Genomic DNA, 25,144 nt, shown 5'->3' on the forward strand with positions numbered 1-25,144 from the left:
CAATTCATATTTCCTTAGAGGCTTTGGATGTAGGAGCTTTGCTTTCTTCTGTCTGCATGTTTTGATTTTCTTTGTCACTAAAGTAATATTCTATAATCTGAGGGGTTTTTTGTGCTGTTTGCTCATGTTACCAGCCAATTACTAGACTTTTAAACACTTGGTTAAGGTAGGGCTCTGCTTCCAGTGTGGAGGGTGTACTGTACCAAGTTTCAGGGGTTTTATGCAGCTGTTTTCAGAGATACTTCTAGGGACCTCTAATTTTCTAGTTCTTCTGAGGTGGTATGAACAAGGGCAAGGTTTTTACTCCTTTCCTTGCCTTTGCTCTGGTCTATGAGTGACCGTAAGTGCTCTTTTCTGCCTTGGATCTGTGAGGAGGATTCCCTCTCTAACCCCCACCCCCACCAAGCTCTGTCACATCAGCACTCCTCCTCGTCACAGGACCATCCCCTAGGACTCTGACCCAGATCCAAGTACAGGCAGAGCAAGAGAATCCTGTCTCAGGACCAGCAAAGAGATCCCTGCAATCTCCTTCTTATCAGCTACTCAAACTCCTCACCTTCTGTGGGCTGAGAGCTCTGGAAGCAGTGGCCACCCTGGGGCTTTGCCAAGATGGACTGAACAACAGTCCTCTCTCATCCAGGTCCAACAGAGCTTTCCTACTGACCTTCTAGGTTGTGTTTGACATTTGTGGGTTCAGAAGACTGGAAACCATTAAAACTGCTAGCGATTCAGTACCCTTAGGCATGCTCTGGGTTTGCTGAGGCTTGGTTTTTGTCTACACTGCCCACCCACCATGAACTGTGCTCCTCTCCCAACCTGGCTCAACAGACCTTTCTAATCAACCATCCAGGTTGTCTTGGACTGGAAATTTGTTTCACTCTGTCTTTATGTGTGTTCTGCTGCTCCATAATTTATTTAGAACTGTTTTTACAGGTATTTGGAGGGGTTTGGGGGAGATCTCAAGCAAGTCACTGCCTTTGCTTCATTATCATGGCTCCATGTTAGTACACGTATCTGTGTATTATGCAAAGGGTAGCTAGTTGGCACAGTGACTAGAATGCTGATCCTGGAGTTAGGAAGACCCGAGTTCAGTTCTGTCCTTTAGACATTATACTAGCTTTCTGACCCTGAGTAAGTCACTTAACCCTGCTTGCCTCAGTTTTCTCATCTATAAAATGAGCTACAGAAGGAAATGGCATACCACTCTAGTATCTTTGCCAGAAAAACTCCAAATGGGGTCAGAAAGAGTTGGACACAACTGAAACAACTGAATAACAACAAATGACAACAATGTTATACATATCCTTTATACTTCTCCTAAGTGGGTGAATATGTGTTTATATGCATGCATGTGTGTGTATGTATACACACACATATATACACACATGTGTGTATGTGTACATTCATGTGTATATACAACCACATATTTAATATTATTTGCAGCATTTACAAGTATGCATTATATGTATATTTGCATATAGATATGATAGCTAACATTTATATCACATTTTAAGGTTTGCAAAATACTTAAAATATACTTTACATAAATTATGTCATTGTTGATCCTTATAAAAATTCTGTGAGCTAGGTGTTTTTATTATTGCCATTTTATTGGTCGGAAAACTGACACTGAAATACATTTATTTTTCCAAAATCATCCAGCTACTAAGTATCTGAAGATTTTATGCATACATGTATATATGTATGTATGTATGTATGTATGAAAATCTCCTTGAATGAAATATTAGTTGAGTAGATACATGTTGAGGTGCCAAAATGTAACCTAGAGGCATGCTTGCAGATCACTAACTTCAGACAGACTAGCATATTCTCTGTTCTCTTTATATAGTGCATATTTTTCTATCCCTACATCTTTCTTTTTTTTTAATGAATCAAATGACTTTTATTGACTCTAGAAGGCTAGTAGTATTAATTTGTATATGGAAGAAGGTAGGGAAGTATCCACATGTGGTGACATTGTATGAAAACGCCTAGAGGACAATAGACTGGGTCTGGAGCCACCCAGGAGCCCAGTCCTCTCATTTATTAACATGGCAAAGAGTTCAGGAAATTGAAAATATTCAGGTAATTATATCATCTTTTTTTTTAACCTTTATGTTCAGTCAAAGTATAGTTAAAGATGTCAGTGCTTTCTTATGAAACTACATGAAAAGATGGTGGTTGCTGAGTGTTCTCTAAGATTGCAGCTTTTTGCCTGACAGTGGACCCCTTTCAAAATCTCAACTCGGTGTTCTTTACTCCCACTTGCTTTGTCTTCGTAGCATCTTTGCTCCTCCCTTTTCTTCAATCTCCTGCTGCCCTAAATTCAACCCTTTGGGTCTTTGTGATCAGGGTGTGTCTGTTGAGATCAGCAAATCCATAGAGGGTGGAAGAGAGTCAGAAGAAGAACTGAGTGTGGGAGGAATGACAGGTAGAGCACTTAGTAATTTTACTAAAAATACCAAGCCCCGGTGTGTATATTTTTTTTTCATCCCATTTCTATTAGCAGTTCCTTAGAGAGATCAGAGGAGGTTGATGTGTAACCTTAAGGCTCTGGTTATTGTAAGCTGCCATTATTTTCTCTAATTTAAAAAGACATGCCAGAAACCTGGGCCAATCGTTCAGGAGTTGGTGCTTGGTCCTGAGCAGCTCTTGGGTGGGGTGGACTAGAGGAAACTGAGGGCAGGCTATCTGCTACATGGAGAAGAGAGTATTCCCATAGCAGATAGGGAGCACTAAAAAAATGGGCTGGGGCCACTGGTTGTGATGAATTCACTAGATAGATGAAAGTATGACTTTAGACTAGAACAATTGCAAGTGAGAGCAAAATCTTATTAAGGTTTGTTTCTCAGAAAAATAAATAAACATTTATTAAACACCAACTACGTTCCAGTCACTGTGTTAAGTGCTGGGAGCACAAAAAGAGGCAAAAAATGATCTCTTCCCTCAAGAAGCTTAGAATCTAATTGGGGAGACAAAATGCAAACAAAGGTATACACACACACAAATTGATTTATATATAGGATAAATAGGAAATAATTAATAGACAATTGAAGTAAGAGAGGTTGGGGAAAGCTTCCAGTAGGAAGTAGGAATCTAGCTGGGTCATAAAGGAAGCCAAGAATGAATGCAGTTGGAATAGAGGAGAAAGGGAGTACAAGGTATGGGAGATAGAGAGAATGACCAAGAAATACGGAAAGTAATGTGACATTGGAGTCAAAGGATCTGAATTCAAATCATGGATCTCCCATTTACTATTTCTTTTATTTTGGACAGGCTAGTAAACTTATCTTGGAATTAGTTTACTCATCTTTAAAAAGGAGGGTGAAGTTTATGATGTTTAAGGTTCCATCTAGCTCTTTATAATAATATGGACCCATCTAACTCTTTCCATATAGTTCTATAATCTGAGGGGCCAAACCAAGCTTAAGTGAATAGAAAGAAGACAAAATGCAAGAGAGTGATGTTAGTACATAGGAACCCAACCTGTATGTGGGACAGAGGAAGGCGTAAACTTTCCATGAAGCACAATAAGGTTATTAACATGACCCTGGAACAAGCCTGATATATTCTTTGCCATCAGGGTGGAAGTCATGGTAATCATCCTCAGAACACATTTTAATATTTCTTTCATTTTATCCTAAGACTTGGGCCCATATTAAGGAATCAGAATTGTTTAATGGAATGAATTCCTTAAGAGACAGTTATGTAGAGTGGAAAATACCCTGGACTTGGAATCATTAGTCCTGTTTTGATGACTACCTCTCACATTTAATACCTACATAATATCCACTTTTCCTTTCTGGTGATATCCATTTTCCCTTTCTGAACCTCAGTTTTCTTATCAGTTAAATGGGAATAATAATGTTTACATGACAACTCAGTACTTGGGAAATAAATAATGTTCAAAATTACTCATTATTGATTTAGATCAGGAAGGGACCCTGGAAGAATTTTTAGTCTCTTAATTTTGAAGATGAGGTAACTGAAACCCAGAAAGGATAGACAGCTTTCCCAGATTAAACAGTTAAAGTCAAGTACATGGTGTAGTGACTTGGAGTTAGTATGAAAAGCATTCAAATACCACCTTAGACACTTACTAGCTGTGTGACCTTGGGTAAGTCACGTAAATTTTGTCAGTCTCAGTTTCCTTGTCTCTAAAATGGGGAATAATAATTATAACTACTTCCCATGGCCATTGTAAAGATCAAAGGAGGTGGCATGTAAATCTCTGTGCAAATTTTAAATCACTGTGCAAATGCTAGCTGTCATTAGTGGCAGTTATGGCTTTTTTGAATGTAGAATTTGTATATTTTCTCCTGAATAGTTCTCTATAAATATTGATTTTCTTCATATTTTGAATGTTCTTTAGTGGCAACCTCTGGATTATTAATGACAAACTCTGTTTCAGACAGCATCATCATGATCAATATCATCACTAGAATTTTCATATCATTTTAATTTTGAAAACATCTTGACATACATTACCTCAATTGATCATTCTTTTTATATAAGCACACTGATTCCATGCCTAGTGTTTGTTTTGTTTGTTTGTTTCTCAGCAGATTAATGCATACCTTGACAGTTGTAGTTCTTGTGAATATTCCTATATCTTTGCAGCTATACCCCACACTGACAATCAAAATTCCTTCCAAGGCAATTTTTAATTTTTTTTTCAGTAGGAAATGAGTTCCTTGACATTGGCTGTGTTTAGGCTGTCTTGATAACCTCCTGTTGGAGATGTTATTGAAGGGATTCATGTTTCAGTTGGGTGTAGGATTAAGTGATTCCTCAACCTCTTCATTGAAAGATTCTATGATTCTAGAGTCTTGGATCTCTTAGAATGGAACCTTCTTGAAGATAGAGATTGTTTTTGTTTTCATCTTTGTATTCCTAGTAGTTCACACAGTGCCTACACCATAGTAGGCAATCACTAAATGCTTCCTGATAACATGGAACACTTTTTAATGTAGCAAATTAAAATTGAGAGGGCCTTATACTGGTAGTGAGGTCCATCTGTGTTGAGAGGACTGTCCTTGTGTGTGTGTGTGTGGTTTAAAGAGAGACAGAATAGACATGTCTAGCATCTTCTCCTCCAACCCTTCTTCAAGCAAGATTTTCATTTCTGCCAGGAGGGGAAGCAGGAAGTTGAGACCAAAGGCCATGACTCTGCATCTCATTAGAGATAGGGAATCTCTAGAAGTATACCTATCTTCTCCCTTGAATATTGTTCATCTAGGTGATGTGATTGGGTTCCATCTAACTTTTGATCACTTTGTCATTTTGTGGGGGAGGCCCACCAAGCTCTGTATCCAAGGCTTGAGCTTTTCCCCACGTAATACCAATTCCATAATGAATACACATAGTAAATACCAAAGAATCCCATTTATCCAAATCATAGCAAAACAAGAAATCTTAGAAGGTATATGTAGGAGAATATATATGCCAGACATATAAACTGAAAGAGTTCTCTCATTTAGGAATAAGGTAACTGAGTTCAACCATAAAAGAGCATTCTGATCTCATCCAAGAGGAAACTCTTCAAAGTCTCTAGAATAGCAAGCTGGAGATAGGGACATGTTGGAGACTGCTTGTCTTCCTAGAGTCATTTCCTTTAGCGAACTGAAGTAGGATTGGCCTCTTCCATCTCCACTGTCAAAGTTAGAAACCAGAAGCACTGGAATGATGAATCTCCAAAGACGACATTGAAGGGGATTGGCCAAGAATTGAAGCTCTGGCCTTCCACCAACTTTACCCAGCTCCCTCAGGCAGGGCAGGCCTTCATCTTCACTAGTATGGAAATAGACCCATATCAATGGGCTTTCAGACAGGAGTTACTTAATTTTTTGTCTTTCCATCATGATTACTCTCCTGCCTACTTTCACCAACCACAGGCCCCTACCACAAATATAGATGAAGATTCAGATTTCTGTGTCATTTTAGCTCCTTTTAGAGCCATTCTTACAATGTTATACTTTCTCCTTTCATAGGCAGGAGGAGGTTCATTTATTCTAAAGATGCTGTAACTTAATTAGGTTGGAGGAAAGCTATTTGATAAAAAAAATTACACCAAAGTAGTAGTGACTTAATAAATCCCCACTCCCAGAGGACAGTACAATTTGATTGTGCATTCTAGACAGGTCAATGCTTAACCCAGCTCCAAAATTCTGAGTGTTTTAAAAGATAATGATTTTTTTTTCTTTTCTTCAGAATATTTGGATTTTTTTTCAGTTTTCATTAACATAATTCTTCTTTGGAACCTTGGATGTGTTCCTCTTTGGCCAATGACTTCAATTCTGCTAACACTTAAAATCTGAATATTAAATCCATAAAAAAAATCAATATTTTCTCACCATATATTTATAAGAGAAATGTCTACTTAATTTAAGCAAAAATGATATGTTTATGCTTATTGTAATGAATTTTTTCATTTGTGCTAAAGTTTAATCTATCATTTAACATTAAATTGAATTTTGTGCCACTTTCTTTTAAATTTTTGCCGTAAAGTCATAGATTTTATTACGGTAATTCATAACATACTTAAGTTTAATAAACTGGGGCTTCAGTTGATTCACTCCCTAAAAACGAGGGTTATAAATCATAAGGAGATTTTCTTTTGTCTCTTTGTCTCTCCTTTCCTTTCAACCAAATTGAAGTTCCAGGAAAGAAAACAAATATGAGGAGAGAGAGAGACAGAGAGGAGAGAGAGAGAGAGAGAGAGAGAGAGAGAGAGAGAGAGAGAAGAAGAAGAAGAAGAAGAAGAAGAAGAAGAAGAAGAAGAAGAAGAAGAAGAAGAAGAAGAAGAAGAAGAAGAAGAAGAAGGAGAAGGAGGAAGAGAGGAGGGAGAGGAGGGGAGGAGGGGGAGGAGGGGGTAGGAGGAGGAGGGGAGGATCAGGAGGACAAGGAGGAGAGTGAGAAAGAATAAAAAAAAGGAAGAAGAGGAGGAGGAGGTAATAATGCTGTCATCAAATGAAAGGAGGAAACATTGCTTAGTTTGCATAGTGACCCTACAATTTGGTGAAACCAAAAGAATACGCAGTTGCACAGTATGATGGTGACAAGCAATGCCACTTTGGATATATTTGTGGTCCATTCAAACGAGGCTTTGAATAATGATATGAATATCAAGAGATGCTCTATGAGTGAGCAAAAGGACCTTCCATGCATTCACCTTAAAAATAAAAAAAGAAGAAAATAATGTGCTCCAAACATTGTGAGCTTGTCTCATCTTTCTGTTATAGATCTGCATTTCTGAATGTTTCCAGATTCTTCATGAAACTATTAAATGGCACATTGCAAAGAACGTTGATTTATCAGATTATATCAGTTTGACTTCAAGCTTTCTTAATGAGGGTGAAGCATGGTACAGTGCTTAGGAAGCTGAATATGGAGTCAAGACCTAGGTTCAGAGTTTTACTTTGATATTTACTCTCTCAGTGACATTGGACTCATCAAGACCTGTCAGAGCCTCAGTTTATTTCTTTGTAAAGTAAGCAGAATAATAGCTTTAACATCAAGGAACAAGGCAAAAGCCATTTATAAAATTCCCACTATGTGTCAGGTACTATGCTAAGTTGTTTACAAATATTGTCTCATTTGATCTTTATGATAACTTTGAGAGATATGTGATGCTATTATTCTCATTTTACAGTTGATAAAACAGAGAAAGATGGAAGTTAATTGACTTGCTCAAGGTCACATAGCTAGTAAGTATTTGAAGCTGGATTTGAACTCAGGTCTTCCAGATTCCAAGCCCAATAGGCTTTATGTACTGTCTAACCTAGTTGCCTAAACTACAAAGTTGCTCTGAAGGTTACACACTATTATTTGTAGTCACTAATTTTCAAAAGTTTATTCCCTTGATGCCAGTGTTTACTAGTATGATATGAGAAATATCAATCTTTCAGTTTCCTCTCCTATAAGAATGAGATTTCATCAAAATACCTCCTAGATACTTTCCTGCCCTAAATACCATGGAGTTTTTGGCAAATCATTTTGACTTCACTTACCCTATTCTACCTGGGGGTACTATTCATTCATCAGATCTGATATTGGCACAGCAGAAGGAACACTGTCCTGGAACTCAGAAGTCAAAGGTTTCATCTGTGAGCATCAGTAATCTAAATGAGGAGTTTGGTCTGGTGCCTCCAAGGTGCTGCTTAGTTCTGGCGTTTATTTTTTTTTCTATGCTCAAAAATCTCTCCTAATTCTGACATTCATATTTTAAGTTCCAAAATTCTACCCAGTTCTATAGTCCAAGGACCCTTCTACTTCTGACATACTCAGTTCTAAAGTATCTTTGATCTTGACAGTCAATGCTCTCTTTTGTAAGGTTCCTTCCAGCTTTGACATGCTTTGTTTCATGTTCTAAGGTCTGTTCCAGCTTTCAGGCTTGTTCTATGTTCTAATAAGACTGCCTGCTGTGACAATCTTTGTTCCACATTCTAAAGTTTCTCTCTGGGCTAACACTATGTTATGTCATAAGGTCCCTTGTGAACTCTGATATTATAAATTGTATTCTTGGTCCCTCCAGTTCTTAGATCCTATGTTCCAGTATAAGAATTCATGGGGAATCCATGTCAGCTGTGCTCTGACCAGGGCAGAGTGGTACTCAGGGAACATGGAAACTCCTTGAGACAATCCCTCTCTTGAGGCAGCATGTGATTTCCCTCGTTTTTTATGTTTAACTTCACCTCACTCTGACCAGGCTTTCCATCTCAGGCCTTGGGGCCCTCATCTCCTTAGTGGTGAGTATTCTCTAAATCCAGCCTATTGTCATCTGAGTATTTTTATGTAATATCACCACATGTGGATATTTCCCTACATCCTTCCACATTCAACTTCCAGCTCTAGGAATCTTAATCAAATAAATGCTACTAGTTTTCCATAGTCAACTATAGTTAACTTAATAATTACCATTTCATTCTTTCATTCAAAAAAGGTTTAGGAGTAGAAAAATATGCACTATATAAAGAGAACAGAGAATAGTCCGGTGTGTCTGAGTCTAGTGATCAGCAAGCCTGCCTGCAGGTTACATCTCAGCACTCCAACTCTGACACATTTCTGATAAGCTGATTTTCATTCCACGTTATTCTCTTTTTCTTTTTTTCCCATGGTTAGGAACCCTAGTTATTCCAGCGCAGTGTCTCCAAATTCCCTTTATGATAATGTCTCATAAGGAAGGGTCTGGTATCTTTTTTTTAATTAATTAATTATTTTTAGTTTTCAACATTCACTTCCACAAGATTTTGAGTTTCAAATTTTCTGCTCATCTTATCCCTTCCCCTACATCAAGACAGCATGCATTCTGAAAACTCCTTCCCCTATTCTCCCCTTCCTTCTATGTCCCTCCCACTTCTCTTATCCCCTTCCCCTTCTATTTTCCTGTCAGGCAGGATAGATTTCTATACCCCATTGTCTGTATATCTTATTTCCCAGTTGCATGTGAAAAAAATTTTTGACTTTTGTTTTTAAAATTTGGGTTCCAAATTTTCTCCCTTCTTCTCTTCCCACCCACCCTCATTGAGAAGGCAAGCAACTCGATACAGGTTATACATGTGTAGTCATGCAAAACATTTCCATAGTGGTTATGTTGTGAAAAACTGAATATATTTCCCTTCATCTTATCCTGCCTCCATTTATTCTTTTCTCCCTTTTGACCCTGTCTCTCCTCAGAAGTGCTTGCTTCGGATTACGCCCTCCCCTAATCTACTCTCCCCTCTTTCATCCCTTTGCTCTCTTATCCTTTTCTACCCTATTTTCCTGTAGGTTAAGATAGATTTCCATGCTCAGTTGAGTGGGTATGTTAATCCCTCCTTAAGCCAAATCTGATGAGAATAAGATTCAGTCATTCGCTTCACTTTCCCCCATTTCACCTCCATTGTAAAAGACTTTTCTTGTCTGTTTTATGTGATATAATTTGCCCCATTCTACCTCTCCCTTTATCCTTTTCCCAGGATAATCCTCTCTCACCTTTTAATTTTATTCTCCAGATATCACCCATTCAACTTCAAGTCACCTTGTGCCATCTCTCTCTCTCTCTCTCTCTCTCTCTCTCTCTCTCTCTCTCTCTCTCTCTCTCTCTCTCTCTCTCTCTCTCTCTCTCCATATATTTTTCCCTTCCAACTACCCTAATACTGACAAATGTCTCATAAGTTACAAATATCATCTTTCCATGCAGGAATGTGAACATTTCAACCTTAATAAGTCCCTTATGATTTCTCTTTCCTGTTTACCTCTTCAGGCTTCTTTTGAGTCTTGTATTTGAAAGTCAATTCTTCTATTTTGCTCTGGCTTCTCAAATGAACTAAATTCCTCTACATCATGAGTGTCAATTTTTCTCCTCATTGATTACGTTTAGTTTTTCTGGGTAGGTGATTCTTATCTGTAATCCTATCTACTTTGAGGTCCAGAATATTATAGTCTAAGCCTTCTGGTCCCTTAGTAGAAGCTGCTAAATCTTGTGTTATCCTGACTGTGTTTCCACTATACTTGAATTGTTTCTTTCTGGCTGCTTGCACTATTTTTTCATGGACCTGGGAACTCTGGAATTTGGCTACAATATTCCTGGGAGTTTTCCTTTGGGGATCTCTTCAGGAAGAGATGAGTGCATTTTTTTCCATTTCCATTTTACCCTCTGGTTCTAGAATATCAAGGCAGTTTTCCTTGATAATTTTTTGAAAGATGATGTCTAGGCTTTTTTTTTTTCTTATCATGGTTTTCAGATAGTCCAACAATTTTTAAATTATCTCTACTGGATCCATTTTACAGGTCAGTTGTCTTTCCAATGAGATATTTCACATTGTCTTCTATTTTTTTTCTTTTGGTTTTGTTTTATAATTTCTTGATTTCTCATAGAGTCATTAGCTTCCATTTGCCCCATTGTATTTTTTTCTCTCTCTTTTTTTTTAGCAATTGGGATTAAGTGACTTGCCCAGGGTCACACAGCTAGCAGGTGTCAAGTATTTGGTCTGAGACCAGATTTCAACTCAGGTCCTCCTGACTTCAGGGCCAGTGCTCTATCCACTGCACCACCTAGCTGACTAATCCATTCCAATTTTTAAGGAAGTATTTTCTTCAGTGAGCTTTTGTAACTCCTTTTCAATTTGCCCAGTTCTGCTTTTCAAGGCATTCTTCTCGTCATTGGCTTTTTGGACCTCTTTTGCGGTTTCAGTGAGGCTATTAATTAATTTATTTTTTTGCCCTACGCAATGGGGTTAAGTGACTTGCGAGAGGGTCACACAGCTAGTAAGTGTTGTGTGTCTGAGGCTGAATTTTAACTCAGGTCCCCCTAAATCCAGGGCTGGTGGTCTATCCACTGCACCACCTAGCTGCCCCAGGTGATTTTTTAAAGTGTTATTTTCTTCAGTATTTTTTTTTTTGGTCTCTTTTAGCAATCTGTTGACTTGTTTTTCATGATTTTCTTACATCACTTCCATTTTTCTTCCCATTTTTCCCTCTAATTGTCTCTTTTTTAAAGTTTCCATTTATTTCCCTTTCTTTCTTTTAATCATTTATTTAGTTTTAGTTTTCAACATTCACTCCCATAAGATTTTGAGTTTTAAATTTTCTTCCCCTCCTTCTCCTCCCTCCTCCCCAATATGTTGTGTAATGTCATATAGGCTATATTCATACATTCATAATTTTCAATATTTACTTCTATAAGATTTTGAGTTCCAAATTTTCACATTGTTTTCTAATTTTTCATTCTCTTGGATTTGTTTTATAGTGTTTTGATTTCTCATGAAGTCACTAGCTTCTAATTGCTCTATTCTAATTTTTAAGGAAGCATTTTCTTTAGTAAGCCTTTGGACTTCCTTTTACATTTGGCCAATTTTGCTTTTTAGGACATTTTTCTCCTCATTGGCTTTTTAGACCTCTTTTGCCATTTGGGTTAGGCTATTTTTTTTTAAAGTACTATTTTCTACGTATTTTTTTGAGTCTCCTTTAGTAAGCTGTTGACTTCTTTTTCATGATTTTCTTGCATCACTCTCATTTCTCTTCCCAGATTTTCCTCTGCTACTCTTTACTTGCTTCTTGAAATCCTTTTTGAGCTCTTCCATGGCCTGGGACTGATTCATATTGTTTTTTTCTTTAGATGCAGGAGCTTTGACTTTGTTGTCTTTTTCTGGTTGTATGTTTTGATGTTTTTCATCACCAAATAAAGATTCTATGGTCTGACTTTTTTTTGTGCAGTTTGCTCATGTTCCCAGCCAATTACTGAACTTTTAAAATAAAGTAAGTTTCTGCTTCCAGTGTGGATAATTTACTGTTCCAAGCTTTGTGGGTTTTATGCAGCAGTTTTCAGAGATACTTCTAAGGACCAGTAAATTTTCCTTTCTTCCAAGGTAGTATGATCAAGGATGAGGTGTTTCCTCCTTTCCTGGCCTGTGCCCTGATCTATGAGTGACCACAAGCACTCTTTTCTGCCTTGGAAGTGTGAGGAGGATTCTTCTACACTTCCACTGCATGCCCCACCTGCCAGTGCTCCTCCTCACCTCAGGACCACCAGCCTGAACTGTTACTCAGTTACAACAGGAAAAGCAAGAGATTCCTGCCTCAGCACCAGCAAAAAGATCCCTGCAATACCCCTCTGATCAGCCACTAGATTTCCCTTTGTCTGTGGGCTGAGAGCTCTGGAAGCAGTTACTGCCCTGGTGCTGTACCAGAACTGGGCCTGGGACAAGCTTCTCTCTCACCACAGTCACAGACCTTTCCTACTGACCTTCTTAGTTGCCTTTCTTTTTTGTGGGTTGACAAGTCTGGAAACCACCACAGCTGACTGTGATTCAGTCCTCTGAGGCATGCTCCAGGTTCACTGAGGCCTGGTCTTTGTCTGTGTGCCCATGCTGAATTGTGCTCTTCTTCTGGCCTGACACAATAGACCTTTCCAATCAACCACCCAGCTTGTCTTGGGCTGGAAATTTGTTTCACTCTGTCTTTTTTGGGTTCAGCTACTCTAGAATTTGTTTAGAGCCATTTTCACAGGTATCTGGAGAGATTTAGGGGAGAGCTCAAGCAAGTCACTGCTTTTATTCTGCCATCTTGGCTCCATCCTCCTGACATCTTCCTAGCTGGCTCTGTGGACCTGACCAAGAATGAAGTACTTGGAGAATTTTCACGTAATAGTCAAAACTATTGGATTAAATCTTTTAATTCCTGTTTAGAAAGACATTTACTCCTTGTCTGCATAGATTCACTTAGAACCTAGGAAGGGAAAAATAGAAGAGAATAAGGACTTATAGCTTAGATGATCCAGTCACTGTGCTAAATACTTAGTAAAAATACCTTTTGATCCATTGATCCTCAACAGACAGACCCAGTCTTGTGCTCACCATTCAATTAGCTCTTTATGTAGATCTCTATTGGAATGAAGGAAGAAACTATCACTGAAAAGTTGTCAATGACCCTGATGATGTTGGAAAGAGAGAGATTTGTCTACTAGCAGTAAGACTTTGCTGGCTATGAGATGTTTTCCATACTACATATTTACATATGCTACAATATAGAAATCAGTGTTTGCTATCATTCTAACTACATTTCTTTTTATAATTTTTACCTTTATTATTTATTTATTTTTAATGTTCTTTTCTTTTTATATTGAGTTCCAAATTCTCTCCTTCTCTCCAACTCCTCCCTCACCCATTGAGAATGCAAGAAATATGATATCAAATATACCTGCAAAATATGCAAAACAATATTTCCATATTAGCCATATCACAAAAAAGCAAAATAAAAACAAGAAAAGAAAGTTCTCTCTTTGGGAGAGGACAGTATTTTTTTTTTATCATTTATAGCTTGGGATTATTTTGATTAGAGTAGCCAAGTCTTTCACAGTTGATCATTCTTACAACATTGCTATTATTATGTATAATGATGTGGTTCTTCTCATTCACTTTCATATAGGTCTTCCCATCGATTTCTGAAACTTCACCCTCTTATCATTTCCTTACTTTTATTTTTTAAGGCATTAAATTATTGCATTAAATTGCATTATTTTCTTGTTTAAATTTGAGTGCTAAATTCTGTTCCTCCCTCTCATCCTTCTCTATCCACTTAGAAGGCAAGCAATATATCAGTTATACCTGTGAAATCATGCAAAACATATTTTCATATAAACCATTTTACAAAAAAAACACAAAGTAATAAAATTGCACTTCAATTTTCACTCAAATTTCATCAATTCTCTCTCTGAAGGTGGATAGCCATTCTCATCATTAATCCTTTGGAATTGTCTTGAATTATTGCATCGACCAGAGTAGACAAGTATGTCAGAGTTAATCATCATTACAACATTGCTGTCACTGTGCACAATGATATCCTGGTTCTTTTAACCTCACTTTATATCAGTTCATATAGGTCTTACCTTTTTAAAAATATTTTTCTGAAACTACACCCTTCATCGTATCTTATAGTACAACAGAACTCCATGACAATCATATGCCAGAACTTATTCAGCTGTTCTCCAATTGTTCAGCATCCCCTTAATTTCCATCTTTTTGCCACTGGAAAAAGAACTGCTACAGATATTTTTGTACATATGTTTACTTTTGCTTTTTTTCTTATTTTCCTTTAGGGTAGAGATATGGTAGTGCTATTTTAGCATCAAAGGATATGCATAGTTTTATAGCCCTTTGGGCATAATTCAAAATTGTTCTCCTGAATTGTTGGACCAGTTCACAACTCCACCAACAGTTTGTTAGTAGCCTATCTTTTTTCCCTCATCCCCTCCAGCATTTGTCATTTCTTATAGGTGCTGTTGTTCAGTCATTTCAGTCATATCTGACTCTTCACGGTCCTGTTTGAAGTTTTGTTGGCAAAGATACTGGAGTGCTTTGTCATTTTCTTCTCCTGTTCATTTTATAGATAAGGAAAATGAAGCAAACAGAGTTAAGTGACTTGCCCAGGGTCACACAGCTACTCTAAGACCAGATTCAAACTCAGAAAAATGAGTCTTCTTGACTTTAGGCCCAACATTCTATTCACTGCACCACCTAACTTCTCTTTCCTTTCTAACTATCATTTAATAAATTATGTTTAATTTAATTTTATTTACTCTATACTTATTGGGTATATACTCATATATGTACTTCACAGATTCACAGACTTTGAGAATAGGAGGAGAACTCAATGGCCATCTCAACCATAAACTAAAAGGAATCATCATTGTAGTATAACTGAATAGTAGTCTTCCTATCTCTATCTGAAGATCTTCAAATGGTAAGGAATCCCCCATTTCCTGAAGCTACCCATTCCATTCTGTGATAGCTCTAATTGTTAGAAACTCGCCCTCCCCAATCAATCTAAATTGGCTATAATCTGAAAAATAATATGCCTTACTGGAAAGAGGACAGGACCAAGATTGAGGAAATCCAAGCTATAATATAGGTTTTGTCACTAATTAGTTTAGTTACAAGGCCTTGTGTTTCTTACCTTCCTCTGTATCTGTTTCCATATCTTTAAAATGAGATTGGACTTCAAAACTCTTAAAGTCTCTCCCATTCTGAAATGTTTTGATCATATAACTCCATCTGAAGCTATAAAATAATCTGAATGTAGTATAAGAAACCCTGGCAGTGCTCACTTCACTTTTAGTTCAGCTCACTCTCTCGACTTCTCCATCTCCTCACCAACCACTTTACTTCATGCACTATAGAAACTTCAGCTCTGAGGCTTTATCTCCTGGTTGGTTACTCCTTGAACTGAACCATCATTTCATGAGCAACCCTGGTTGTGCTCACTTCAATTCTAAATCAACTCACTTATATTACTTCTCCTCCTTCTTTCCAGATACCTTGCCTTTTTCTGAGTTCCACCTCCTTCCAGTTCCTCCATTATGTGCTATCTTCTACTTGTAGAATTTAAGTTCCTTAAGTGTATATAGTGTTTTGTTTGTATATGTTTATATAAAAGAAGCTCTTAGCACAGTGCCTGGTACACAACAAATATTTGATAAATGCTGTATCATTTATCTTCAGTGGAGATTAGGAAAATTTTCAGACATATTGGCATGTTTTCAGGTACATTCCATGTAAAGGAGTTGAGATTTTTAAAAATAGGCAGTGTTTCATGTTTGTTCTTGTATCCCCTAGGCCTTCCACAGTGTCTAGCTTATAACAGGTATTTAATATATATTTGTAAGTTGCTGGGTCAAAGATTATTATTTTTTTTTAAATCTGAGTTGGACTAATTGGCTGCCAATATTACTTCCACAGCTTAGATGCAGTCATTCCATGAGATCTTTTACTTCTGAATGAGTAAGGTCTTTTGATTATTTAATAACTAATACTTACTTCACCCAATCACCGAGCCAGAGCTAGATGAAGTGAGAATCCCTTCTCCCTAGTCAAGGATACCATGTACAGTCTTTAGTTAAGAGACACTGGTTGAGTTCTTATCTTTGCTTTCCCTGAATCACAAAATACAAAAGGACCTTCCAATTAGTTACTTGTTCTCTAATTAGGCAGTCTGGACATGATTTCACTGCACACAGCTTAAAAAAAAAACATACCTATAAATAGGAAGGATTGATACACTGTTAATTAGTGCCTTCTCTCTGGATGTTGGACAGCAGCTCATCTTATTTGATCAAAGAGTCTAAGGCCATGTGGAGGTTACCTTACTTCACAAACTGTTCATCAGTAGCTGCCTTCAGGGACATGTGAGGCTGACCCTATTAAGAACTCAGTGGGATGACACAGACTTTGAATACTGAATTTGGAAGAAGCTGGGGAGAAGGGTGAACTGTCAGTGTCTATAATGATTGAATGCTACAATATCTGGAATTTTTAGAATAAATTTCTGGAAATCTTACCACATCTGATTAGATTATGAATGTAGGGGAAGAACTGTCTCCCCTTCTAGAAATATTCCTAAGGACCACTGGAACCTGTGTGTCTTAATAAGGTATCAATTGGTTGTCAAGCAGAAAGACCCCTGAACTAGTCTTTTCCCCTTGTCTTTAATTCCTTCCATGAGCTAGAAGGGAATGAGATGGAAAAACAAATCAAAAAACCTCCCTGTTTTTGAAAGGCTCATTTTTCAGGTTTTCTGTTACTTCTAAGATCTCTAAGCTACTGATTTCATCCTCTTCTACATGCCTACTAGAACTTTTCCCCTTAATTTCCTTCATCATAAAGTGAGGTTTGAATTGGTCTCATAGATTAAGAGCAGAAGGAATCTTAAAGGCTATCAAGTCTGACTCCTTTATTTTACAGATGAGGAAACTGAGGCCCAGAGAGTTTGACTGATGTGATGAATTGTACACAGTGACAGAGGCAGGATTCCAGCATAGGTCTAAAGCCAGTGCTCTTCTCATTATACCAAAACCTGTGCTTTCTATCTATAAAACAAGGTTATGAACTCCTAGTGGCCTAGTTTATATAGATGAAAGTTCTCCTATCTCTATCTTTGAGAATTCTCATCATATCCTCTCAGACTGTAAGATCCTTGAAGGCCGGCACTACAGCATCATGCATCTTTTCATTCTCCTCATCTAACACATAAATGACTTTATGGGTCCATGATTTCATGTATGTAGTTAACCTCTCCAATGCCATCCATTCTTCTATCCATCCACATAAATTTGTCCAGTGAATTTTCTGGATGTGGTATTACTGATGATTTAGAGATCTAAATTCTCTGCAGGGGATTTACTCAATATGGTGGGATCCTTCCTCCAGATATTTTGGAATTGTTTGGATTTCAGTAGAGCATGTGGGCTATCCATATGTCATAGCCACAAAGCCTGAGCATTTCCTGTTCCACTGTCCAACATATACATGTGTTAAAAAGAAGGTTCTATGTTTGGGCTGGAAGTTTGATTAAAGAGGCAAAACTGAGGAAAATAAAGTTAAAAAGGAGTTTATTAAAACACCCAAGACTGAAAAGTGTTGGTGGGCTGACTGACTAGGCCAATCTAGGATTCGAACTGGGTATTGCTTTTATAGGTGGAAGTGTCTTTCATATAAGGGCAAAGACATTTTGATTGAATAATGCAATCATGATGAGGTAGGGTTACTGGTGCCTCAATTACTCCCTAGGTATTAATTGTCCTACCTGTATTTCAAATGAGAAGATGGGGTAAGTGAGCACGTGTAGCAGCTGTTAATTGTCAAGTACTCATTATGAGGAGATAGAATTAGTGCCAAGGACGTAGGATTAGTGAATTTAGATCCCTTATCTCCTGAAGGCTTGCTGCGTGTAGCCAAAGTTGAGCAAGATTAAAACATGGGATATCTCATAATGGTTTTGCATTAGTGACTGATTTTATACACATGCTTCTCTCTCAGTTCATCATTGTTCATATGTTGTACCTTGATCTCTATTGCCCTTTAGGTGACCTTCAACATTAATTCATCAAATCAAACATTGGGCACTTCATGAATATTTGCTGGATTAACAATATCACTCCTCCTTCTGTTGCCTAATGGGAAAAAAAAAAAAAACTGCTAACTCCTCATTCTGGCATTTTGTCATCCTCCACAATCTGATTTTAACTTCTTGTTGTAGCCTGACTGCACATTGCTCCTCTTCATGTACTTAACATTCCAGCCAAACTATAAGAGATTCCCTGAAGGCCACATTCCATCTGCCTCTTCTAGACATTTACCCCTCCTTTCCCCTGAAAACCCTTCCTTTGTCTTCCTTTCTCATACTGATTACTTTTCTCCAATTCTCAGCAGTGATGTTCTCTTCTCCAAGAAGCCTTTTTTGTTCATCTTAATCATTAATATCCCCTCCCTACTCAGAGTAAAGCACAATTACATTTAGCTGTGTTTATTGTCAAGTGCGAATGGAATGTAAGCTCCTGTAGGGCAGGAACGTCATTCTGTTTTGTTTTTGGCTTGGCATTCACATTATCTAGAGCAGTGCCTTGCACACAGTAGTTGCCTAGTAAATTCATTGAATTGAACTGAATATTTTATTAGAATTTTAAATATGTTCTAGTGAAAAATTAGGGAACACATAATTCCAACGTTGAATTAAAAAAAATGCAATTGCAAAGTGTGGGCAATCTGCCTCTACTTCACTGTTTCTGGGTAGCAAGGATGAATTTATTTGATTGATTCTCAACCTAATTTTAAGTTCTCTGCAGTGTTCTAGAGTTTCATTCAATCAGCACCATGTCCTATACAATCAGAAGTATTTGAAAGTCTTCACTACCTCACAGAAATTATTCTACTAGATAACATCCTTATTGGTAAAGAGCTTGGTAAAGCAAATATTGCATCAATGTGAGTTATTATTATTATTTTAAATTTAGCATTTTGTTGCCCCCATTTACATGTAAAAACAATTTTCAGCATTAGTTTTTAAAATTGAATTCCAAATTCTTTTACTCTCTCCCCAACCTACTCATTGGAAGGCAAGCATTTTGAGATACATTATACATGTGTAGTCACACAAAACAATTTCCATATTAATCATGATGTAAAAGAAAACACAGATCAAAATGAATACCCAAGGAAAAAAAAGTTAAAAAAAATATTTTGATTTTGGGTCATTCAGACTCCATCAGTTTTTCTTCTGGGAATGGATAGCATCTTTCATTCTTTTAATAATTAATTAATTTATTTTCAGTTTTCAACATTCACTTCCAAAAGATTGTGAGTTTTAAATTTTCTCTCCCTCCCTCTCCTCCCCCCTTCCCAAGAGAGTGTGCAATAGGCTCTATGTATACATCCATGTTAAGCGTATTTTCATATTAGTCATAATGCAAAGAATTAGAACCAATGGGAGGAACCATGAGAAAGAAGAAAGAAAACAAAACAACAAAAGAAAAGGAGAGAAATAGTATGCTTCCATCTACATTCAGACTCCATAGCTCTTTCTCCAGATGTGGATAGTGTTTTCCATAGTGAGTGTTTTGGACTTGTTATAGATCCTTGCATTGCTAAGAAGAGCTAAGTCTATTAAAGTCAGTCATCACCCAATGTGGCTGTTATGGATGCATAGCATTTTTCACCGTAAGTCTTTCAGGGCTGTGTTAGATCACTGTATTGCTAAGAATAGCTAAGTCATTTGTGGTTGATCACCTCACAGTATTGCTGTTACTGTATATGGTGTGCTCATGGTTTTATTCATTTCACTTTGCATCAATTCATGTAAGTCCAGACTTTCTGAGAGCATCTTGCTCCTCATTTTTTTATAGCAAAATAGTATTCCATAACAGTCATATACCATAGCTTATTAAGGATCATTCTAAAAAGAATTTGCCAGCAATGACTAAGAGAGAGAACTCCCTGTGATTGTAACAGGACAAACGATTTCCTTTACCTTTTTCAAGATGGACAATGGAGGCATCCTTGAACTCCTGGGGGATATACTCTTCTTTCCATATAACTCAGAAAATTTCAATGAATTTTTGTATAAGGGACACACACCTTGTAAATCTCAGCTGGCACAGAATCAGTATCGGATGCTTTGCCAGAGAAAAGGAACATAATGATGTTCAAAATCTCTTTTTTTAGTTGGAAATTTGGATAGAGAGGAACTGACTTCAACCTGAGGTAAATGGTCCATGATTTCAGCATTGACTGCTGTTGGTACACTTACCTAAAGGCTATTTATGGGCAACTTACAAAAAGAAAGCACTCACATCACAGTCAGAAAAAGTGATAAAAGGACACTCTCAAGGTCTCTCTGAAGAACTTTGGAATTGATTTCATGACATAGAAGACACTGGCACAGGACTACCCATCACGGCATGCTTTCATCAAAGAAGGTGCTGTGCTCTTTGAAAAAAAAAACAGAAATGAAGTAGCTCAGAAGAAACAGGAGATGTGAACATTTAGAGAATCCACCCCAAATGTTCACATGGACTACTTAATCTGAGTTCATATTAGTCTGATCAGTCAGTCACAAACAAGGTAACTTTACCCTGAAACAGTGATGTCATTTCTGTCCTCCTCAAGAATGAAGGACAATAACTAACCATACCACAACTTGCTCAGCCATTTCCTAATTTATTGACATCCCCTCAGTTTCTAGTTCTTTGCCACCAGAAAAAAATGCTGGAAATATTTAAGTCCTTTTCCTTTTATTAATATAGTTCTTTTTCCTTTTATTAAAATTACTTTTGGGATATAGGCCTAGTAGTAGTGGTATTAGTAGGTTAAAAGATATGTATGGTCTTTGGGCATAGTCCCAAATTGTTCTAAATAATGGTCTAATCAGTTCACACTCTGCCAATAATGCATCAGTGTCCCAATTTTCCTACATGAATTCCAACATTTGTAATTTTCCTTTTCTGTTCTATCAGTCAATCTAAGAAGTTTGACTTAGTACCTCAGACTTATTTTAATTTTCATTTCTTCAGCCAATAGTGATTTAGAGCATTTTTAATATGGTTATAGAGTTTTGATTACTTCATCTGAAAACTGCCTATAGACATAGATATACACATTTATCAATTGGGAAATGGCTCATTTTTTAATAAATTTGATTCATTTGTCTATATATTTGAGAGATGAGGACTTTATGAGAGAAACTTGCTTTATTTATTTTTTGCAGTTGTGATTGCTGACTATATTTCCTTCCATCCTATTACCCTTCTATTTATTCTATTCTCTCTCTCCTTTTACCCTGTCCCTCCTCAAAATTAATTTGCTTCTATGACCTACTCCTATATACCCTGTTTTCTATGAGTACCCCACTTCTCTTATGCCCTTCCCTTTCTACTTTACTGTAGAGTAAGATAGATTTCTATACCCAATTAAGTGGGTTTGCTTTTTTCCGTCTTTGAGACAATTCTAATGACACTAAGGTTCAAGCATTTCTTGTCACCTCCCCCATCACCACCCCCACTGTAAAAACTCTTTTTCATTGCTTTTGTGAGATAATATACCCCAGTTTACTTCTCCCTTTCTTCTAGTGCATTCCTCTTTTGCATACCTTAATTATTTTTTTAAATGTCAGCCCATCATATTCAACTCACAAATATGCTCTTTGTCTATATATATTCCTTCTAATTGCCCTAATAATGAGAAAGTTCCTGTGAGTTATAAGTACCATCTTCCTATGTAGGAATTCAAATAGTTTAATCTTATTAAATCCCTTATAATTTCCCTTTCCTGCTTACTTTTTAATGTTTCTCTTGAGTCTAGTAATTGAAAATCAGATTTTCTATTCATCTCTGGTCTTTTAATCAGGAATGCTTGGAAATGCTCTATTTCATTTAATGTCCATTCCTCCCCCCGCACACACACACTTTAAGGATTATATTCAGTTTTGCTGGGTAGGTGATTCTTGGTTGTAATCCTAGCTCCTTTGCCCTCTGGAATATCGTATTCCAAGTCCTCTGATCCTATCTTAAAAAAATAGAAGCTGAGAAATCTTGTGCAATCCTGACTGTGGTTACATAATTCTTCAATTATTTCTTTCTGGATGCTTGAAATATTTCCTCCTTGAAATGGGAGCTTTGACATTTGGCTATGATATTCTTGGGAGTTTTAATTTTGGGATCTCTTTTACAAGTGATTGGTGGATTCTTTCAATTTCTATTTTATCCTCTGGTTCTGTAATGTCAGGGCAGTTTTCCTTGATAATTTCTTGAAAGATGCTGTCTATGATTTTTTTTTAGCATGACTTTCAGGATGTTCAATAATTTTTAAATATCTCTCCTGAATATATTTTCCAGGTCAGTTGTTTTTCCAATGAGATGTTTCACATTGTCTTCTAATTTTTTGTCATTCCTTTGCTTTTTTTTTTTGTTATTATTTCTTGGGGTCTCATAGGGTCATTAGCTTCCACTTGCCCAATTCTACTTTTTTTTTAGCAGTTTTTCTCTTCAATGATTTTTATGATGTATCTTTTTCCATTTTGTCAATTCTGCTTTTCAAGACATTCTTCTCTTCATCGGATTTTTGTGCCTCTTTTACCATCTGGCCTATTCTACTTTTTAAAATGTTGTTTCCTTCAACATTTTTTGTGCCTCCTTTAACAAGATGTTGACTCTTCTTTTTATGATTTTCTTGCATCACTCTTCGTTTCTCTTCCCAATTTTTCATCTACTTCTCTTATTTGATTCTTAAAATCCTTTTTGAGCTGTTCTGTGGATGACCTGACACCAATTCATATTGTATCTGCCTGCAAAATTTCTTCACCCTGTCCGTTTGTGGATTTTGCTGTTCTATAATTTGACTCAGAGTATTATCTAAAGGTGTTTGGAGGGGTTTTGGGGAAAGCTCAGGTGAATTCCTGTCTTTTCTCCACCATTTTGGTTCCACCCTACTTGTATTATTTTTAAAGGATGTTATTTGAACATCACAATAATCCTATAAGGTAGGTAATGCACATGTTTGTTGGTTTGTTTGTTTTTAATACATGAAACTCAGCTCCAGGCATGGGAAATTACTTCTCTGTTGACCCACAATAAAAAATGCCAGAGCCAGGATTCAAATGCCCACATCTCCTGAGACCAACCAAGACCAGCATTCTTTGTACTACATTATTCTGTCTGTATCCCAATCCAGATTGTATAATGCATGAGTGCAGAGACCATATTTTTTTAAAGTGTCATTAATATTTTCTCCCATATATCACTTTCACTTCTACATCTCCCTTAACAACAACAAGTAGTTTTACAAAACAAATCCACCCAATCATATGTCTTACAGAGTATGCATCTGTAGTCTGCCACCAGGATACTGAGAGGAGATAACTCAATAGGCACAGAGATGGACAGGCAAAAAGACAGACAGATAGATAAATAGATAGATAGATAGATAGATAGATAGATAGATAGATAGATAGATAGATAGATAGATAGACAGACAGACAGACAGACAGATAATACAATCATTAAGCATTTACTATGTGCAAACTGTCCTGAGTGATAAGAATTCATATATAAACAATAACATTAGTCCCTGTCTTGAAGAGATTACATTCTAATGGGGGAAGACAGAGCACATCAGAAAAGTATAAAGGGGACAGGGGAAGGATGCCCCACCCAAAAAAAAAAACAACACGGTGGAGGCAAGAAGTTTAGCACCCTATCCTCTACACCACCTCATTCCTCCTACAGCATGGACCCAGGAATTGGCACAGATATATTTGGGGTCTTTCCTAAGAAATGAGAGAGGGTTGTATAATTATCAGTCTCCTGATTCAAGATATATCTTTAAATTGGATTTGGAAGACTTTAATATTGTCTTTCTTTACAGTACGTTAGTCAGTCAAGCAAAAAACACTTATTAAGTACTTTTTAAACAACTATTAAGAGACAGCTGACTATACAATGGGTAGAACACTGGGCCTCAAGTTAGGAATGTCTGCTAAGCATAGGAGATACAACTGCTGCATTTAGAATTATGAAGACCTGAATTCAAATCCTACTTCAAAAGTTTCCTAACTTAGACAGGTCACTTAAGCTCTCTCAATCTCTGTTTCTTCATTGGTAAAATAGAGATAATAATATCACCTCAAAGAAATATTAAAAAGATAAAATGAGATAACACATATCGAATGGTTTGCAAATTTTCAAGCAGTATATACATTTTATTATACATGTATATTATAATAATATTTCCATAACTTACTTTTTTCAGATGTTTACTTTTATTGGATTTACTAGTTATTTCTGCCAATCTTGTGAACAAAATCTCTTGCACTTGGCTTTTGATTCTATCTCCGTTTATCTAATGTTTTCTTTCCATCATATTTCTCTCACCTTGTTTTTTTTTCTTAACAAATTCTCAGTGCTCAAACTTTTTATTCTCTTTCATACTAAACATCACAATAGACACCCCCTTCACAGGCAATAATTTTCCTTTCTCCAGATGTATCATTGGGTCCCTATTTCCCTCCAAATCAAGTGGAAAAATTAGAATTATGTAGTGGGTTGTAGTTTCTTGAGCCAGGATTTGCGAACTGGACTCTCTTACTAAAGAGCTGCTTGACCTTGGGCCACTACCATCCCTTTTCTGGATATATGACATATAAGGTTAAGCTCAGAGATATTTCAATGATTTTTTAGCTTCATAATTTCATGTTGTGATGATTCTAAGCCTTTTTATCTGACTCCTTTGTGAAACTACTTTTATTTTCATTTTTTTGTACAGTACTTTATGTTACTCTCTGTATAATAAGTTCATAGGATCATAGTTGATATCTGGGACCTTAGAGGACTTTCTGACTGAAA

The sequence above is a fragment of the Phascolarctos cinereus genome, unplaced genomic scaffold (genome assembly GCF_003287225.1).
Source record: "Phascolarctos cinereus isolate Bilbo 61053 unplaced genomic scaffold, phaCin_HiC Scaffold_2;HRSCAF=192, whole genome shotgun sequence".
Classification (NCBI taxonomy): domain Eukaryota; kingdom Metazoa; phylum Chordata; class Mammalia; order Diprotodontia; family Phascolarctidae; genus Phascolarctos; species Phascolarctos cinereus.